General features: G+C 36.0%; 1 long non-coding RNA gene across 2 annotated transcripts; it reads right to left on the reverse strand.

Annotated features, from left to right (window-relative positions):
• Nucleotides 1–8,923: 8,923 nt before the first annotated feature.
• LOC308399030 lies at nucleotides 8,924–12,043 on the reverse strand. 2 transcript variants are annotated; one of them, XR_013972061.1, is made up of 5 exons: nucleotides 11,955–12,043; nucleotides 11,191–11,256; nucleotides 10,685–10,840; nucleotides 10,140–10,232; nucleotides 8,924–9,841 (listed from the first exon to the last, which is right to left on the reverse strand). It is a non-coding gene; the product is annotated as an uncharacterized lncRNA (long non-coding RNA). The 2 variants fall into 2 exon arrangements; XR_013972062.1 differs by lacking the exon at nucleotides 11,955–12,043 and adding an exon at nucleotides 11,799–11,827.
• Between the last annotated feature and the right edge of the window lie 5,691 nt (nucleotides 12,044–17,734).

Below are 17,734 nucleotides of genomic sequence, written 5' to 3' on the forward strand. Positions count from 1 at the left end.
TTACAGCATTCTTGTTTTTGGTCTTTAATAACTCCTCAGCAAAATATCTGATGCCAGCTGCCAGAAATACAATATATGGACAAAACTACTGGCCCAAGAAATCTCTTAATCTTTGAATTCAGGTGTCTTCAGTCCCATTGAGCAGGTTTGTAAAATCAAACATCTACTCATGAAGTCTGCCTGCACCCACATCTCTGAAGTGGCAGGCCACGTGACATTTCAGAGTGTATATTGTGCAAAGTCTGGTTACTCAATAGCTCCTTTACACCCCATAATTTTCAGTTGTATTTGTTATTAATACTTAAGATGTAATATTAACATCAGCACAACTATGTATCAGGAGCTTCATGGCATGGATTAATCTGTAGGTGGCCCAGTAGTTGTCCATATCTCCCACTTTTGACTTTTCCTGAGTTAGGTAATAATTACAAGGAGGTTCGTCACTACAGCTTACAGTTTTACTCACAAGTAGTAACACGATCCAGTTTTGATAGAAAAATATTTAATATATTTAACATTCTGTTTTTTTAAATTGTCTAACAGTCCCTCTGCGAGCTGTTAAGGTAGTGAGAGCAGAAAAAGTAGAACAGAAAATGTCTTTATGAATGTATAAATGCAAATTGTTTTTCCCAAATGAAAACACGAAAAACAAGAATCTTAACATCACAAGTGTTTACAACAGGTCTTCCATATATTAATTACCCCAGGAGGTGGGCTTTGCATTGCCAAATGACACCACCGATTCCCTCCTAAGGGTGGAGCTGACAGATGAAGGAATGATTAAGATGGAAATATCTTGCTGTCGCTATTCTCTGTTGTTGAGGATCATCACTGGTGACAGGCAGGGTTGTTCCACACTCACACAACTTGAAACAGTTGCCACAGGCTATGCACACCTCATCAGTCTTAACCTGTCCAAATCAGTTTCAGCATCAAACTAGTTAAGATCAGGCAAATGCTTCACTGCAAAGATGGAAAATATGTTTTAACATTGGAACTGTTGATGTGAAAATCTCAGTTGTGAATGTTTTAGCTTGGGGGGGAAATTGTAAAGTTGCTTTTGCCTATAAGCGTCTACTCTTATTCTTTAGCTGAATATTTTAAAAGGTCTCTAGCCTTTCTTTTGTTTTATTTTAGAAGCTCCAATAGTGCTTTTAAAAAAAGGAGCTGGGACAGTTTGAGACATTACCTGTGCCATTCTCTACAGTCACTGACAACAAAACAAATCTTCTACAAGCCATTCAGATTTTTTTCTAGCCAATCAGCTCTAATGCAATCCTTCTTCAGCATAAATAGAAGTGGTAAAGAGACTGTTTTCCAAACTGACAGCCAAAATGTCCAACTCCAATAGGTGGTAACTGAAAGTGAACAACTTAAAACATCCATTGAAGGGAAACACCCAGGATGCCCAGCTTAACTAAACTTAATAACAGTAATCACACTAAATATTCACACCATGGTGATTTATTAGCTTGTTAAGTCAACCCAGGTTTTCCAAAATAGCAGTAATAGCAATAGTGTTGCCCTAGGAAGACCAATTACTGAGCTGCATATTTATCATAAGAATAACACATTCATTAAAATGAATGAGTCAAAAAATATAATCTGCATGTGCTGCAGCCAAAGCTATAAAAGAAAGGTGGCAATGAAGCATGAGTTATGTGAATGAATAAATTAATAGGCTTATCAATATCAGAATGACTTAAATTTTGTAATCATGCCTGAAACATAAGGGAGAGAAGATTTCAGGTATATAATTTAATTACTTATTTATACTTATTGATGATTTTTTTTCTTTGTTCCTTATGCTTTAATCTGTTATAAAGAATTTTTATGCATCTGATTTTTTTTGTCTTTTAAAGACCATGGTCTACGCCATAGCTTTTTTCTTGAACTGCATTAACATTTCCTGAAGTGTCATGTCTGGTTGAAACTTCTCTTCTGTTAGTTATCAATGTACATATATCTTCTGCTGGCATATCAGCTTGACACATCTACTTCATAGTCTGCCATTATATTCTCACTACAGCTGCTTCTGCTAATGCTAACCCCAAAATGTGACAGGTGTGAGGACAAGACATCAATTGCTCTGTTATTGGCTGCAAGTGTGAGTACAGGTGCCTCTTTGGACACTTTGTATCAGAGAACCTGGAGATCAATTGAATAACTTTTGTGATTTTCACACAGCAATAGTAAAATTCCTTACAGTGTGCAAATAACAGTAAAGTTAAAAGAGGTTTGTAATGTCTGTGAAAAAAACCGTGATCATGTTGAAGGTATATTAGTCCGGGCAAATTTTGACTTGTAAAACATTTGATAGAGTAGCTTATTATCTTTAAATTATATTTTCCTTTATTTTTTAACTCTTAATGACCTATTACATTTTTTTCAGTCTCACTGTACTTAAATATAACAGATTGTAGCCAATTACCTGAATTGTTCTTCTCAAAAGTTTACTGTTTTAAAGAGTTGGTAGTGTTAACTATTCATTTTTTTGGATTTCAAAACCACATGATTTTTCTTGGTCCTGTATGTTTATATTTGGTCAAGCATGTTAGGCACAATAAAGGATTAACACTAATGTTCAAATAAAAATCCTCCTGGAGAGCATCTTAGTGCAACAGTACAAAAATTATATTCCCCACATTTTGCATCACAAAGCATCCCTTGGCAGTTTAGTTTCAATGTTTTTAGCACAGCTAAGGGAGGATTAAATGCACTCTCATCCTGAACTACTCATATGTTTTCCAGTATTTGAGTTCCTCATTGAATATTAATTGTAGTAGTGTTGGTATCTAAAAAATGCAATTGTCTTGATAGTTACAGCATAAGTAAAAGATCAACATTTTATCATAGCGTGACAGTGTGAGTGAAAATTAACTTTCCCGTTTCTTTTTTCTTTTATCCTACATAAGATTTCTTCTTATTTCTGGAGTTCAAGGGTTTTTGCAAAGTTTCCAAACAGTATGTGCAAAGTCTCATACTTTTTGCATCTAAATTTAAAAAAAAAAAACAAAGATTTTGCAAAACTCTAAATAGTGCAGCATCAAAATACGGTTTCATCTAATGTGGACTTGTTAGGCACAGTGAGTACCATGTGCTCTAAACACACAAACATGCACACCCTCAGCCAATTTTCTGTCAGAACGTCCTGGAATTTTGAGGAATGATTTAAAGAAAAATGACTGGAAACCGTTCTAGGGATTGGCATCCTGTAATGACTTTATAGCTTTTTGAAGCCCTTTTCTCAAACAGAGACAAACACTGCAAGTGATTATATGATAATGCAACAACTGAAAATTAGATTTAGAAATTATCATGTTATCTTGATGAAAGTGGAGAAGACAGTGTTTTCTTGTGTGTCATTAATTGTCAGCTGGGATCGCTGCAGAACTTTAAACCAGGATGGAGAATTGGCCTTAATCCAGGACTGGACTGGACCAAATAGATGGGAATTGTTGAGATTTTAAGTGTACTCCTCTAGTACTCTACTGCTTATAAACTTGGTACTTTATCATCACTTTTATAAGATATTTTTATTTATTTAACTTGTAACTTGGTCATACAATAACACATGGTAACATAGAACCAGACACCATGTATTCCTTTGAACATTTTTTGTTATTTTAATTTTACTGCTATTCTGCCATGAAAAGCAGTCTTTTACACATGGCATACATAGCACAGTATCTGAAGGATTCAAACACAAATTTTTACCTTAAAAAAGCTGGACTGAAATATTTTACCTAAACCACAGATTCTTCTTTTGCTCTGGTATTATTTAAAAAGAAGTCGACAAAGTCATTGAAGTCCAGCTCCAAGATAGTTCTGACTGAGTGGTCAACCATGCATCTTTCTGGAATCCTGAGTTTCTTCCAAGAAACACTGCTCTCCTTGACAATTAAAGCCGACTTCCCTCTTTGCCCAGTCTGGTAGTGCTAGCAGTCCTGCTCCAACTATCATTACCTTAAAAAAAATGCGTCTGTGATGCTGCATTTCTAACACAGGTTTGTTCTTTGCACAGCTTTAAATCACCTTTGCAGAAGCACAGCATATAGTCTACACAGTGTCTATCATTTTGAAAACTGAATGCATTTTCTTTTGGCCTTGCTTACCTACATACTGTGCAAACATCTTGTGTCACCAGTCATTTCTTTGTATTTTGCTAGAGAAAAAATAAATGTAGCAATACACTAGGAAAGGGAAAAAATGTGTTTGCACATTTATTATGAGCTTGAAAGTCCATATTTGGTATGACCATTTTTATCCTTCTGTATGGCCTGAACTGTCTGATGCAAGCTTTCTTGAAGGACATTCTAATGCTCTTCTGCAAGTAGGCTGCCTTTTGTTCTGTTGCTTGTCAAGATGATCCTACACTGTTTTGCAACTTAAAGTGTACTACTGTCTGTTTTCCTTTTCAGGTATGCTTTTATTGCACTTGCAGGATTATTATCATGCTATTGCCAATCAGATGCTTTCCAGATGGTATTGGATAGTAGTTTTCTGTGTTCATAATTCCATCAATTTTGACAAGCTATCTGGTGTGTTCGCTAGGCTTTGGAAACCTCTTTCTTTGTAAAACCCACCTGCTTTGTAACTGCTTCCTCCTCCATGCTACTGTCTCAGTTTCTTTTCTGAGTTTGTTACAGCTTTCTGTTGTCTGTACTCTGTCTGTATAATTGAAGTAAAAATGTAGTTTACATAACAACAGCCATGCAAATTTAGCAGAATGTTTTCTACTAGATTCTTATTGTACTGACACCATTAGTTGTCAGTTCAACACTGCTCACCTTCAACTATGGTTTCCTGGCAGGTCACATCAAACATGTGTAAGATTAATTGGTGTTTTCTTTGTAACAAAGCTGACATTCAAAGATGACGATGTCCATGGCTTAGACGACAAAACAATCTCTCACATCAAGTATTTCTTTCTTTTATTCACTACTGCAGTGTTTTCCTAACCATACCCGTGAGGACAGTTATGCAAAACTATAGTAAGTCATTTTTGGACAAGCAACAGGCTGAACAGTGTTGCCAAAGCTTTAACATCAACCATATTATAAATGTTTAATGCCATGAATGGATGGAAAACATATAAAAAAAAATGCTAAACCTATGCAGAACAAATCAAAATGCAACATAATACAAGAGCCAATGGCCAAAAAAGTTAATCTGATAGACTATATCAGTATATCTTTACACATGGTTGTATTTTTAGAAATTCTGCTTTATTTCTTACCTCTCACATTACTCTGCATGCCCTACGAGTCAATTTGTATTTTGTCTTTGAGCTTTTACTATCACTTGTCAACCTTTCATAGCTCATGCAAGGCCACAAGGGTGGCCTATACCACTGGTAGCTTACGTCGTCAACAGCACATAGAAGGACATATCTAAATACGTTAAATAACTCCAAGCCTATGCGCTTCATATCATTGTTTATCTTGTGTTATCTTTGTGACTTTTGCTTACCATGAGTAATGCATGAGTCACTCTCTTTGAACCTGATCATCATGACCCACTTTTAGAGTCAAAATCAGCCTTTGTTGTATGTTACAAGGCTGATAGTGTTAGCTTGAACGGTGCTTTTTGATGTAATTTCAAAAAGCACTGAGTTATCCCAACAAATAAAACTTTTACATTTGACTGTATACTGTATACCTGCTTATACTTCTTTGGGCATCACGCTTCTTGAATAATGCCACTTGTGTGGTATTTGACAGACATCTTAGCAATTTAAACTGTGCTCTTAATTTATTACATTAACCCCATTTTAACTACTTGTCTAAAACGAATGTCAGAAACTATTGTGAATCCAAAGGCTTCCTCTTCCTGCTTTTAAAGGATTGAAGTTTTGAACACAGCCAGCCACATTTTGTGGCTGTTGCATCTATTTACTGCCAGCAGACTTAATGACACATTTATAGATGCAATCTTGTGCAACAGCCAAGAAAGGAAACTCTAGCTTTGTTGTTTAGATAATATTTTCTGTTGACTTGCCAGAGACATGTTGATTCAGTTGTGGGGTAAAACATTAATCTTTAGAGGAAGTGATGGTGGAAGTGATGGTTAAAATACAACATTTGATCAAAATCAACCATCTGTAAATTCAAGAGACACTGTGGGTTTATCTAACACCGTGGCTTCACAAATAATACTTACAATTACAGAACTTATTATGATTCAAAAGGAACAAGGCATAAGCTCAATGATGAAAACGTCCAGTCTGTTCATTAAAAGCTCGTTTACTTCCAAAAGAAAATGAGCTGGATCATTCAAGGTCTGCTAAGCAATTCAGAGACAGAGCAAAGAAGACAGAACATTCAGCCCTTTGCAGAGAGGTCTTTATTAATATTTTAATTAAGAGAAAAATACACCCTTGAAATCTCCCACACTCTAAGATACCGCGTGTTTGCATTCCAGAAGTATTTCGTGAATTAATGAATCTAATTAACAATTTTGATGTAGCAACTCAAAACTAAACCTGAGAGGATAAACATATCATCGCTCAGATGAGATTTAGTAGATCTAAAAATGTAAGGTGACACCAAGTTAATGAGAGTTACCAAAAAGTTATTGTTGAACTAGGGTGACTGTGTTGGAGTTGATTTGAGAATGCTTTGATCCATCACCCAGTGCTAAGGATACAACCTTGCCAACTGATGTTTCAATAGACTTTGGTCTCTGTACAGATCTTTTTTTCATACCATGAAACTTTTAATTATGCTTCTTTCACCTGTTACGATATTAGATCAGACCTTTAACTCTCTGTAAATTATGTTTCTATTTTATTTATTTCATCCTCTCTTCTTAATTTAAATTGATGCCATGTCATAACTTTACATTTTTTAACGTTCCTTAAAGGAAAATTTTCAATATTATTTTATGTACCTGAATATGAGTCTGTTGATATATGACTTTGTGGTTTGAATTTTCTTCACTTTTACAACAGAGAACTAGGTTTGACTCATAGATGTCACATTTTTTCACACGTTTTAGGTTTTTAGCTGTTATTAATTAAAAAGAAATGTTCTTCTGACCTGACATGACTATTTTGCAAATTATCACTAGTCCTTTTAGGGCTAAAGTTCATTCCAAATTGAAACAAAGAATTAGATTTGTCGTATAAAACTTTTCTGTTTTTGATTGGTTGCCCAAATCAAAAGATCCCACAGGAGATTTTAAACTGACGTTAGCACTTCTGGCCAACACCAAATGTAGGGATATCACAAAGTGCCCTGAGGCTGATCTCTCATGTTATTTATTAATTTTAGGTTGTTTTTTTTTTTTAATCTAAACTGATAAACTTTCCATACCACATTTATAAAGGGCTCTATATTTACATTTTAAGAAGAGTGATTTTCTGTATAAATGAGCCTTAGTCATTTTTACTGTCATTTCCTGAATCTGCTTCTTGATCTTTTTGATTATTCCATTCCAGTCCCGTGTAAAACAAAAGGGATCTACTTTGCCTTTAAGGAGAGAAGAGGATCCCACTTCTTAAACATATATTTTTTGTGAATGGGTTGAGTAGCAAAATAGATGCTTTGTCTAGTACACAAGGCATCCACACAAAAAGACCAATGGCTTTCTTGTGGTTCCTACAATTTAAAATGTATTTAAAATTAGAATGGGAGGCAGAGGTATGAGCTTTCAGTGCTTTCTTCAGTAGAACGAGCTCCCAGTTTGGGTTTGGGAGACAGACACTCTCTCTTTTCTGTCTATTATTGTAGGTTCTTTACCTTACAATATAAGGCACATTGAGGCAAGTGCTGTGTGTTGCTATATAAATAAAATTGAATGGAATCGAACTGAACTGAATTGAAACATGGAATTGCAACAATTGGTTTCGGTGCTTTCAACTTTTATTCTGAAAGTAAACTTTCTTCATTTCTGGTTTGACTCACACTTGATAGACTTGTTCTACCATTTAGGTACACTCAAAAAAATGAAACGTTGACTTTAATTAAAATTATTTTGTCAACAGGTTCCACGAAATTGAATTATGTTAGTTTAAAGCAAAAATCTTTAGTTCATCTAATTTAAAAAAACTACTTAAGATTAACAAGACATATTTAAGACTAACTAAATCAAGTTATGTTGTATGAACATAGATGATATATTTTCAGGTTAGATAGTTTAGATTAGTTACTTCAACACATTTCTTATTTGTGGCAGTAAAATGTTAAATTTAAGTTAGATTAATTCAAATATTATATTTTCAGCCACCTTGTGCTTTATTAATTAGTTTTACATAAATCTATTTTGTCAACAGGTTCCACACAAATGAATTAAGTACATCCAACTTATTTTTTAAAATTTATTTTATTGCCAACACATTCAGTGAGCATTTGTGTAAACCCAGTCCAAAATAAAACACAACAGCTCATTAGGGTTAATAATTAACAGTATGTAGACAGATGCAACATCAAGACTTTAAATTAAATGTCTGTATCTACCAGAAATAGAAGAAAAAAAAAAAAAACGCATTGAAGATCACATAACACATTGATAAGATGACACTTGAGTTATGCACATGTGATGCTAGTAAGGTCTGTGAGTGTTTTTTTCTTTTAGTGTCTAAAATGGATAGCAAAGTTGCTATTTGCAATGATTGCTTAGGGTCAGTCCAGTAACACAATGCCAATGAAGTGCTTTCCTTTAACAATGCAAAGTGAAGTGTCCACCTCAACAGCCACAATTAAAAAAAAAAAAAAAAGTAACAACAACAACAATAATAATAATAATAATAATAATAATAATAATAATAAATAGTCCACTGATATTAGCAATCAAAGAAAATTACATCACCATCCCAAATAAAACTTTAACAAAACATGCCAACATTATGGTCTAACAATAAAACAGCTTGTCAGCGTTCAGTTTTTTTGCAACAGCACAGCAGTAACCATTTAACACTCGCCACTGTCAACATTTATTTTACCAGTGTTTGGGCAAAAAACTTCAGATGTAAACATTTTAACATGGAAACAATTGTTCGTCTTTAAAAGTCCACAAAATATACATTCATCCTGCATTCCCAACTTGGATGATCTGATATCCTCGTGTTGGTGTTGTTCCCAGACCATCATGAAAATGTTGTTCCAGGTTCAACATTGCAAGTGACCAATCACATTGTTGTGACGTTATTCTATTCCAAGCCATTCGTGCATTTATGAAATTCCAATGTTGCAAGGACAATATCAATTCTGCTTACTGTTTATTAAAGGGTTACGGTTAGGGTTAGGGTCAGTTGATCGGCGGACAGAGGCGGTTTCTCGCAGCTTAAGTACAGTTTTTTGTTTTACGCCGGTTTTTCCCGAAGTCGCAAAAGTATGACGTCACAACATTCTGATTGGTCACTTGCAATGTTGATCCTGGAACAACATTTAGTATGATGATCTGGGAACAACACCAACACGAGGATATCAGATCAACCTCCTAACTTACCCTTAATTTTAGTATGTATTGCAATTACCTTTACAATGCACACAATGTAACACAAACTGAATATGAACATATTTCCACCTCATAACAATATGCCTTGAACGCTAATATACACACCACCCTTCAACATTTCTGGTGCAGTATCATCTCTCAATTAAATCCTTTAAATCTCAATGCTTTTGATTGTCTCTTAGCTTTCAGTCTTGAGGTTAACTGAGATTCAGTGCATATATCCCACCCATTAAGAGTGCACATGCAGAGGCCAGGTCTTCCAGGTCATGCAGGACACACTAGATGGTTATACCCACATCGGCTGGAGGAGTGCTGGCATCAGCTCTTTCGATGGTAAAGATAGCAAGGGTAATTTGTTCCAGCTCCCTCTGAACAGCTGTAGCTTAGACACAAAAACATAGAAAAATGGCATCCAGTTTTTAAAAAAAGAAAGAAAAAGGGCCAAAGCTACCCTTTAATGATGTAAACACAATATTAGGAACATGCACCCCAGTGCGCCACTATTTTAGACTACAGATTCAACGATAAATATAAATAGTTTGGGTATACAAGAAGATTTCCCAAAACATTTAAACAGGTTCCATGCAAATTACAACAACAACAACATTACAACATGCAACAACATTAGTTATTCAAAATTTGGTTTAATACAGATAAAAAACTAAACTAAAATTACCAACCAATTATTCTTTGAAGAGGATGCTTGGGTCTTCATTCAGGTAAAAAGGTAGTGCCCTGAGGACACACTCCCTCCCCTTTTCAATGGTTTCCTTCTGTAGAGAGTGGCAGAGATACAGGAAGAGAAAACAGATATACTTTAGGATGACAGAAACTCACATTATACGCAAAATGAATGACATATCCACTGCACAGATAGACATGTACACAAGACCAACTAATCATCACATGGACATGAATAGTTAACCTGTTGGGCAGGGTTTCCACCACATTAGATATGTCCATAATGGAGGTAAAGACAAACTAATACATTATCTTTTTTGCATTCAAAACATAACATAAAAACATTCACTTCTGGTTTAACCTAAATCAAGGGATCAGATTTTACATATGTTTAGGTAATTTAAATTTTCCAACGTTTTGAGTACCAAACTTTGTCTTGCTTAATATAAATGTAAGTGCACTGTGCAGCTACCATACACCAGCTGTTTAAATTTGAAAATGATCTTATTAGCCATAATATTTTGCTACCAACAGAATAACGCACCTGTGTGGCTGGGGCCAAAGTTTGTCTAATTTTCTTCCCTGCAACGCCTCCTTTTTTCTTGAAGACTTTTATGAGCTGGTCAGTGTATTGGTCAAGTTGTGTAAAAAGCCTTGGAACATGTGCAGCAGTAGTAATCCTCACATATTCTGCTTCCACCTGAAAATATGTCAACAAACACAACATACTGTACTGTAAATATACATACTATATGTACACATATACAAACTAAAACTAATGTAGTAAGACCTCATTAAAGCTATAATTTTAACACAAACATTTACACAAAATGCTAATGGAGCCATTACAGCTTTTATTGTTATTTATCAAGTTCCAAAAAATATTGATCACAGCTGATCTGAAAAGAATTTCATGCCTCAGGCCCTTGAACTGCAACCTTTACCATGGTTCAGATGTGGAGAAGAAATAACAGGGGCATGGGATGGGTCACAAAAGAAAACTTAACTTATAAAACAGTTTTGTTTTTAAAAGTATAACAGTTCACATACCACATACAAGCTCAGCAATACCACATACACCACATCAGTATAGGAGGGAGCAGGTAAAGGCAGGATCTGAGATTTATAAAGAAAAAAAATAATTAATTCCTTAATTTCAAGAAGCAACTTATTGTTTGAATTACAACTAAATAAAATACTACTCAGAAGAAAAGCAAGAGATTGACACTGCCATGTGCTAACTTTCTATAGAAGCAATTATCACCAGGTCTGTCGACCTCCATCGTCTGTCCACTCATATGTCTTGAATAATTTTATTAAAAAAATTAAGTGTGTACTTTCACAAACTGTAATTTATAACTACATTGATATGTATAACTCCGCTAGGAAACATGCTGTATTTACAGACCATTTTTACATAATACAGATTACTGATAGAGCAGAACAATGGTGTCACAGTGGCTTTCGCCCTTGACTTTTTGGATTTTAAATGTCACTTTATGCTATCCTTGCTATCCTATTCGATATTTCCGACTCTCGGATTACAGAAAAGGAATCCCAAGAAAGCAAATGGAAAAATAACCCCTTGAAAGAATAACCCCATGAACCCCTGTAGCTAATCCCTTAATAAAACAAAAAACAATAAAAATGTTTCTTACACAGTCCACAAAATAAGCATGTCCAGGACCCAGTAAAACTAATGTAAAACAAGCACACACAAACGATATAACATGTCTTGTAAGACAAACGCAAAATATAACCATGCTGGACATATAGATACTACACAACATAGTCAAAGAAAAAAGTGGTCTTACCTCTCAAAGAAACAGCAGCTTGGCGCCAAAACAGCCTTTTTCAGTTAAATTTGAAGTCTTGCGCATGAGCAGGCACAAGCCGTGAAACCTTCTTGTTCTGCGCGGTTTCATTACAACTGTTTTTGCATTACTGCCACCTTGTGGATATACAAGGTATATCGATCCTAATTGACTTAACTTAAATGTTATGTGATCAAGTAACACATTAGTATTATGTACGTTGAATAATAGACACAATTACGTAGACTTGATTAGAAAAACATATGTTAACTTAACAAAAACATATATTTTAAGTAAAATGAAAATAAATAATTAATATACACTGAACAATCCACCTCATTCATTTTTTTGAGTGTAGTAGTTAGTGAATATTTGTAAACAAACATGAAAAAAACTACAGGTAACTGTGGCAATATGCTAACAACCAAAGTAACCACTATTACTTGTTTAGGGCAGTGCTTTCATTGCAACCAAAGTACCCCAGCAACATACAACAACCTCCAAAGACCACTACCAACCAAATGGGGAATATACATTTTACTAGCAACCAGTGGCTGTATCATGTCCAATAGCTGGTGGACAACTCTCAAGCTTTGCCTGTTTGGCACCTGAGTAGTTCCACTTTGAATAACAGCGATAAGTTATCGAGCACAACTAAATTTGTTTCGATAAGTGTAATGTTTCACATTCACATTTTTTTTCTTCCACATACTCCAACACATTTGGAAAACTTAGGAAATGGGTATTTTCAGGGTATTTTCCTGGATGTGGTGATCTGAGACACGTAAAATTTCAAGAATTTGGGGTGCTGGTGAAAACATAACTGCCAAATATCACAATGTGAGAATCCAGTCATTGATCAGGAGTCCAGTCCACTCATTGAATAAATCTGAATTCTTAAGTGCACGTGTACCACCCTACTGTCAATGCAGAGTAATTAAAAAAATAGACAGATTTCTATGCGGGCTGAGTTTAATACAACTGAGATTGCACTTAACTCCTCCCACTTCTTTGTCAAGAGTCCACTGGTATGCCATTACATAGTAATACCTGTCAATCTTAAAATAAAACAACTCCACACAGTGGCATGCTGCCTCCTTGATTTTTTTAACACTCTGGTGTTCCTGCCTAGCACGTTCATGACCCCAATGATCACTGTGCCTTCACGGCTTTTCAAGTGTAGCTCCATATATGTAATGATATAGTCACCCTTTAATTCCAATAGTAATAGCCACACTAAATAACTAGTCCTTCACAGGTTTATTTTCTTGGACATAGATAAACCAAACAAGTTGTTTTTATGCACAATCTGATATCTGTCATCAGCTCCTTCTTATGTGTGTCATTAATTGTTCGGGACATAATGTTATTAATCAGTGGCATGCATTTTATTTATGTATTTTTATTTTAGGTTGAAATTTCATCAGTGATTGATATATTTCTGTGAAGTCTCGACAGTCGATCTTTAAATCCTTTGAATGTTTTCTTCTGTCAGAGTTACTGTTACTGTTAGGTTTTGTATTGTTGATTGGCATTTATGCTTAGAAATATTTAACCATATATGCTTAGAGGTGTATAATCAATTGTGTAGTGATAGGATGTGTGATCTCTAGCAGGCTGCAAAGGCTTGGTGTGCATTCCAGGAATGCACACCTACATCCTGGGAGCATGGTAAGAGGTCGCACCTTGTTTTATTGTTTTACGGTAGGATTAACGTACCTATGTCAGTTTTTAGCCTAAGTGCTTTTTTACATATAGATGAACTGTTGGATTTTCCAGACCAGCAGGTTAAGGGAAGTCGTTTGTGGGGCCACACTCTGACCCCCCCCCCCCCCCCCCCACACACACACACACACACACACACACACAAAGGCAAGGTACTCTTTGTGTGTATGTATACGTCGTATTTTAATGAATCTATGCATATTCATGTAACCTCAATAAAAGAGCAGTGTTACGGGGGAGCGGACGAGAGCAACTGGGGTCAAGCGAAGGAACAGCGTTTGTCCGGTTCTCTCCCGTGCACGAGAAACATGAAGAACTTTGCCTACTTCGTGTCTTGCTTGCTGTGTAATTATATTGTCTTCAACGTTCCGGCGAATGGGTTCAAGCCACAAACCTATCAGTTACAATGTATTGTTTTGGAATATATGCAATACAAACATCTTAGTAATCTAAAGGATGTTCAAAGATGACATTATGTGAACATTGCATTTGCCATATTAGTCATACACTCAGTAAAACTCCATCGGACCAACACAGAACAGTCTGGTTTTTGAAGACTGTTCACTCCTTTCATGATCAGCTGGCAACTTATGAAGTCTCCAGTAAAGCAGTTTGGCCCACAGGCTTTCATCTTCACCTGGCTAGTGATTTATCACTGCCTTGCAGAGCAGAAAGCAGCACCCCTCCCTCAAGGTACTGAAGAAAACACACATAGAAACTTAACACTGTAGATTTGCAGGATCTATATATAGTGCACCCATTGCTGCACAGATATTGTAAAGTGTAGTTTATATTTCGAACAATGATCCAGACAAATTTGTTCAATGCAACCGCTTCTCTTTGTTCACCTGTCAGTTGCATAATACCCCCATTAGTCATGTCGACTACAAAGCTAATGCTTGCAATAAGGTTACAACATTACAACAATGTTCAACAATGTCCAAAGTTATTTTTAGTGTAATTGTTTTAACTACAATAGTGATGGGTTACCACATGATTGAACAGTCAACTCATCTAACATTGCATTAACATCACTTGCTGCTATTGCGTTAGAATGGGGCCAGGCACTATGCCTTGTAGATTCTTAATTAAAGTGTTGTTCTTCTCAGTCTGCTATGTGTTAGCTCAGCCAGGATGAAGTGAAGCAACATATAACCAGATGGAGTTCCTTTTAGGGAGGCTATTTTATTTCTATAAAAAAAAATCAAAAGAATGATTAGTGAGAAACCGTAGGATGAAGTTTAAAAACAACAGAGTCAAACAGGATTTGTAAAGGAGAAGGAGGAAAAAAGTCTGAACCACCTCCCCGCTGAAGCCTGTATGCCCCCCAGAAATCTAAGTTAGACTAACAATCTTCTCAACATTACCAAATGACAAAAAAATAACCCTCCCCTCCAACACAGTTGGCACACACACAACCATTCATCACCTTTTTTGCATATAAATAAATGCAGATAAATATGATCCATATGATATTTTACAGACTTAACAGAACCCAACACTGTCAAAAGACAAGCAACCCTTATCTTCCCAAGAGAGACCCCTGCAATGATTTTTAACTAACTCAGTGGCTGCTTTGAGTGTCCAACATGTAATGGAAATGAAGGTCAGTATGACCCTTTTATGTACAGGATCCTATGGAGAGCTGCTTTCCCACTTCATATATATAAAAGTTACATTTAAATACCAGAAAGCAAAAGTAGGTACACCGTTTTTTATTCAGCATTTTTTTTAAATAAAAAGAAACATGCTAACTCTTGTTAAGTAGTAATGTGTTTTTCATATTATATCAGATTGTGCACATAATATCTGAACTACTAACTTGTGAACATCATTCATTATTCTGTGTATATTAGGGTCTTAACCAATGTTCCCTCTAATTCAGGGGTGTCAAACTCAAATACACAGTGGGCCAAAATTCAAAACTGGAACAAAGTTACGGGCTAACATTAATATTTATTGAAAAAAAAATCTTCCTCCAGATATAAGAATGAATCTTTTCTTATGGACTCAAATAAGTTTTGCTGGAAAACTGAATATGGAACAAGCAAAGCTTAATACTAAACAATATATATTATTAGCTGTATAATACCAGTAGGCCAGCTCTAATAGTAATTTGGTATGGCTTCGCGGGCCAAATGTAATTAGGCTGCGGGCCAAATTTGGCCCGCGGGCCAGAGTTTGACACCTATGATCTAATTTTTCACGTGTCTGAGCGAACACACAAACTCCCTGAGCGGTCCCTTGGACCACTGTGAGCGACATCAGACGTGTGCACTGTGGTCACGCCGGCATCTAATCCATCCAAGTTACATGGTTTATTAAAATAATCAAATTACAGCATTTACATTTATGTTAGACTACTTTTAATTAACTGCTTTAGCCCACTTACAATGAAAATTTAAAAAAATCTACTCATTGACCTGTGTAGTATGTTAACACTATTGGAAGTAAAAATAACTTGAACTCCAATTTCGAAAACACAACTTTATTTTTTTTAATGTTTTTTATAAAGCTCTGACTTGTATTATGAGTCTGTGGTCTGGGAGAGAGTCCTGTAACTCTCCGTCTGCAAAATACAGTATATAATGACCAATGTTGGGCAACTAATTATATAGTTACTTCTTCAAAAAAGTAACTCAGTTTGGCAAACAACGTTTTTTGCAGCTATTTTTTTTTTAATGCAGCCAAGGCATTTTTAAATAAACATTTCAAACTCTTTACAGAACAATCAGCTGTTCTGCATCAAATTTGATGCCACACAAATTATTTGTGCCACTCCAAAGATAATTTCTGTCCACTATGAGATAAAGGAGAACAACAGCCTGATACCTGCAGGCCTGACAACAGGAGATGTATCACTCCTGTAGCACCTGTAACATTCAGCAGTCGCCTCATTGTTCTGACACACACAACAAAACTATTGATTACAGTACACACTAACTACACAAGATTTGCGCTTAACGTGTCAAAACACCGCCGTCACTCCAAAAACTTTCCCCCGTTTCTTAACAACTAGATGCCACGTTGCCGTATCATTTTTTGATTGGTCGACATGGTACTTTTTTGGACGAATAGGAAAGTGAGAGGTGGGGTTTGTTTTTGCTCACAGGCGGAGAGTGCTTTCGCGCCTTTTTTCTTCCCGCAGTTAATATAAACAACAACAGTATTCAGGAAGAAAACCAAACATTGCATATATTTTTATCAGAACTCTGGTTTTACGTGGCCTATCAACACAATTTAAAAACTGGTACAAAGTCCACACTTTTTCCGTCAATTGTTCCGTCTGTCCTGCTCACATCTCCAATTGTTGTACACGTTGTCATTAACGTGGCTTCACTCCACATCAGCCACGCCGCTTTGCTAGCTAAAACACCGGTGTTGGCACATAAGGACGCTGTCATAGCCTGTCAATGACGTTGATTGGCTGCGTATATACGCATTATTGGCTGAACTATGGGATAAGGTGGCATTGTTCTAATCCCATATAGGAGCAGCCAGTCACTCACTGACTAACACTGCAAAACAGGATTGTTGAAGTATTAATTTTAATTTCAATTCAGGTTAGATTTTTTTTGTGCGCAGCGCAGATTTTCTGTGCGCAGAGACCGTGCCTGCAGTGCACAATTGCGCACATGTGCAGCTTAGAGGGAACATTGGTCTTAACCACCTGGGTGCTTGGAACCTATCCCATCTGTCGTAGGGTAAGAAGTGGGTTACACCCAGGCAAACCATTCACACATTCACACCTATGGAAAACTTAGAATCACAAATTAACCTGGCAAACATGCTTTCGACTGTTGCATGAAGGTGGAGTACGCAGGAACTTCCTGTGCCGGATGCAAGCTTGCAAGATGCAATCTTCACACAGAAAGGCCAGGATACTTTTCCTGTGTGACAGCAGTGTTAATCACTTCTCCACCATGTTGGCGTCGTGGTAAAGACTTAAAAATAGATATTTTCCTCTACCTTGATCACATTATAATTTTTGAATGGTGGTAATAATTGCTGATAACTGGTAGGAGATTCAACTTTCAAAGCCATGTTAAATCTCT

The sequence above is a fragment of the Rhamphochromis sp. 'chilingali' genome, assembly GCF_963969265.1.
Source record: "Rhamphochromis sp. 'chilingali' genome assembly, chromosome: 6".
NCBI lineage: Eukaryota > Metazoa > Chordata > Actinopteri > Cichliformes > Cichlidae > Rhamphochromis > Rhamphochromis sp. 'chilingali'.